General features: G+C 37.7%; 1 long non-coding RNA gene across 1 annotated transcript; it reads right to left on the reverse strand.

Annotated features, from left to right (window-relative positions):
* Positions 1-350: 350 nt before the first annotated feature.
* Positions 351-4,177, reverse strand: LOC127859503 (uncharacterized). The gene is made up of 3 exons (XR_008039419.1): positions 4,125-4,177; positions 1,343-1,434; positions 351-1,120 (listed from the first exon to the last, which is right to left on the reverse strand). It is a non-coding gene; the product is annotated as an uncharacterized LOC127859503 (long non-coding RNA).

A 4,177-nucleotide genomic window follows, 5' to 3' on the forward strand; every position in this document is an offset into this window, starting at 1 on the left:
TCCTGCGGCCATGTTTTTTGACGAATCAAATTTCTTTGAACAACTTTTTCAGGGGAGCCCTCAAAGGTCATCCCTGTGAAATTTTTTGAAAATCTGATGAGCGGTTTCTGACAAGAAGATTTTTTAAGGTTTTTACCATATATGGTCATGGCGGCCATCTTGGTTATGTGATCAAATTTTTTTTTTAAATTCTTTTGTCCCATGACCTAGGGATGCTCCACATGAAATTTAGTTGAAATTGGCTCAATGGTTTAGTAGAAGAAGATGTTTACAAATTGTTTACAGACGGACGGACGGACGCCGGACGCTGAGTGATCACAATAGCTCACCTCGAGCTATCGCTCAGGTGAGCTAAAAACTGTCATGTCCACTGGCAGCCATGTTAGTCTACAAACCGGAACCAGTTACAAACTCGACAACTGAGCTATCATTAGAATAAATATTCTGACCAAAATTTATGGAGATATGGCTAAAAATGTCACTTCTAGAGAATTTACAAGGTTTCATTAAAGCCATATAAAGACAATTGCCTCGTGCTCTAGTGGATATGTTTTTTTAATAGACATAAAAATTTCGAAACTGGACTGAGCCATCATTTGAACAAATATTCGACCAAAATGCATGAAGATTGGAAAAAAAACAGTGACTTCACTAGTGTTCAAAAGGTTTCACTATAGCTATATAAGGAAAACTGCCCAGCCCTGTTACATACGGTCATTTATGAAGTTCCACAACTGTTGTCGTACGTTAAACAGTTTTCTAGATAGTAATTTCCCACTATTTTTTCCATCAGTGCAGCTTATGATCAACAGTTAACTAGTCACTTCCACTTTAAACCTGTCCACTGTAAACACAAGGTTTACTGTTTTGACCTTTGTATACTTTTTATTTCTTATTGCTTTTGAAATATCATCTTATATATAATGTTATAATGTTCGCATGTATCTCCAATTATATTCTACAACACCGGTTCAATACATTGAGCTGTACACTATAAATGTAGGGACTAAAATATGATGATAACATTTCTCATCTCTTCTTCTTCTTGTCAATCACTCAAATGGAAACACTGGCCCCTGTGGTACACATTCTTTTTGATCAGCATGTTTTGTCTGCCAAACTGAAAAAAATAATAATCACAAATAAACATTTTAAAGAGAAGTGTAATGCCCCAACACTAATTTTTAGTTTCAAAACAATTGTAATGTCCAAACAAAATTAAACTAAAATACCAAAGTGTGCAAATTCAAATGCTTTTTACTTTGAGCTAATAGAGAGAGTTATACAGACAACAAGACATTTGCACATGGTGAATACTTGTGTTATTTGGATAAGGCATTACCATAATATAGTCTGAGCAGTAGTAGGACGCAATGCATGCCTCTCCAACCGCTCAACTATTGTGACTGCTAGATGATGATTTCAGCTGAGGAGCTAAACAAAAATGAGCAAGGGCCATAGTTCTGCAAAATTTGGGCTCAAACATAATTTATTCCTTTAAGATGCCAATGTCTCCAATGTTGACTAGAAATGGCGCGGCAGAGACCGACGCATATCCCCACGCCGCATGTTTGACCCAGGGGCGCCCCAGGGTCGGTAATGGGGCCATGCATAGTTGACCGTATTGTCATAAGAGAAGTTCAGTATCAATTAGAAGTGAATCGGTGTAGAAATGAAGAAATTATAGTAAAAGGCAATTTTGGGTGGGCGTGGCCTATGTGGGAGGGGCACCCCAGGGTTGGTAATGGGGCCATACATAGTTGAGATTGACCGTATTGTCATAAGAGAGGTTCAGTATTAATTTGAAGTAAATGGGTGAAGAACTTTTAAAGTTATCGAAGGATCCAGAAAAGTGTCAGACTGACAGACACAGAGCGCAAACCGTAAGTCCCTCTCCTTTTTCAAGGGTAGGAAACTAACAAGTTTTGATAATAATGTAAAAATAATGGTCAAAACAAGAAACTGATTGAAATACAAAGTTAGGTCGCCCAAAGGGTGTTCTCATTATGTTATATGCACAAACAGGGATTTCAGATATTAAAGGGATCAGGACCATGGATAATTAATAAACCCTCATGTCAATTTCATGTGAATTGCCAGCATTTAATTCTTACGTTCACCTACCATTACTTACATCAAGAGTGTCTTGGTTTGGGTCAAGCTTTCGTATATTGTTTGGAGGCATAGTGTAATAGCTGTGATATTTTAGGAATAAAATGAACCTAAACACAAAACTGAAGCAAATCTGCACCTTTCTAGGTATATTTTGACCTTTGACCTTGAAGGATGACCTTGACCTTTCACCACTCAAAATGTGCAGCTCCATGAGATACACATGCATGCCAAATATGAAGTTGCTTTCTTCAATATTGCAAAAGTTATGGCAAAATATTAAAGTTGGAGCAAACAAACCAACAGACAGACTAACAGACAGGGCGAAAACAATATGTCCCCCACTATAGTTCATTCCAACGCTCACGGACACTGGAACCCCGGGGAGAGTAGGAAAGCTCCACTATATATATTTCATATATAATAGTCGAGCTAAAAACCCTATTTTACTATGATTCAAGGGCCATAACTCAGGGGTGTCTGGGTCTATTTGGCCCATTATCTAACTTGACCTAGATGTTATTGCCTTACACATTTTCATGAAGTTTGGTGAAGATCTGATGACAATTGCTAGACTTATTGAACGGAAAATAATCCGGACGGACTGACAGACGGACTTACTAACTTACAGACGGACGGATGGACTAACAAACTAAAGGACGGAGCGATTTTAATATGCCCTCAAAATCGCTGGTTCGGGGGCATAAAAACGACATTGTATAAAATGTATTGTATTTCTTAAACTGTATGAACTGTTATATCATACATGCCATACGTCCCGGAATTTCCGGGACAGTCCCGGAAATGAAGAACTTGTCCCGCTCTCCCGGAAATCTGTCAAATGTCCCTGAATTTACAAAATCCATATATACATGTACCTTATCTTAGGCTTAACTGCACCTCGAATCTGTGTATATATGCAGCGTCTCCATGACAATGCCTACCCGAATAGGCAGACTACGCTACGTGTCAAAATCGATCAATTAACAGGGGTCCTGTTATCATATTGATTGTCTCACGTTCGCTGTCAAACCGAAAAGGCGGCATTGTTTTGGTTGTTAATTGACTTATCTACATCGAAACAAGAGTGTAACTAATGTGTGACTGTACGGATTTTAAGTTGACGATCTACCGGTACTGTTTTGTTGTATTTGTTTTATGTGATTGGTTGTATGTATTGTGAATTGATTTGAGTTGACAATCTAACGGTACTGTATTGTTGTATTTTTTATTATATAAATGTTATAAATGAATAAAGGCGTATCAACAACTACGCGTTACACACCGGTCTTAATAACAATAACGCAGTGACGTCACCATCTATGTTTAGAACGCTTACACTGAAAACACATGGCCTGTATCTAGTAAAGGATCTAGAAATGTTTAATTTGACGTTAATAGATCAAGTATATTTCGGATAGGCTTTCGAACTTTTGCAATTAACGATGCGAAACAAAACAAAACGTACCAAAAATGCATATGTCTATAAATATCGCTACATTTTATACATGTCCCGGAAAATCGGCAAAAGTCCCGGACAATTTAACACAATGTCCCGGAATTGGTCTGAAAAATTATGGCATGTATGGTTATATGTAATTTCCATTTTACATTATCATTACATCTGCTCACGCTAGATTGGAAGTCTCTGAACTGTTATATACAGACAGATCAATCCCTAGTTTATCTTCCAGGGATCAGAAGATGTCTTGAAATCATTATGAACTGTTCCATCATTTAAAATACTGTATGAAATAAATGACAAAGTTATGGCCCAGACAAACTTCAGGTTAAAAACACAATAAGTGACCCCATGACCTAGTTTCTGACCGGGCATGATCCATATTCAAACTTGACCTATACATCATCTAGATACAATTTGTGACCAAGTTTGGGTGAAGATCTGATGAAATTTCGGGACAGACTGACGGACCGACAAAGTGGTTCCTATATAGCCCCCATTACCAAAAAGATAGTATTACCAGCAGTTGGTTTCAATGGAAATTTCTTACCAGACAAGAGGTTTGATGCAAATTGTTGTGAGGGGAAACTGGAAAATATCTGA

Source organism: Dreissena polymorpha, chromosome 15, assembly GCF_020536995.1.
Source record: "Dreissena polymorpha isolate Duluth1 chromosome 15, UMN_Dpol_1.0, whole genome shotgun sequence".
Classification (NCBI taxonomy): Eukaryota; Metazoa; Mollusca; class Bivalvia; order Myida; family Dreissenidae; genus Dreissena; species Dreissena polymorpha.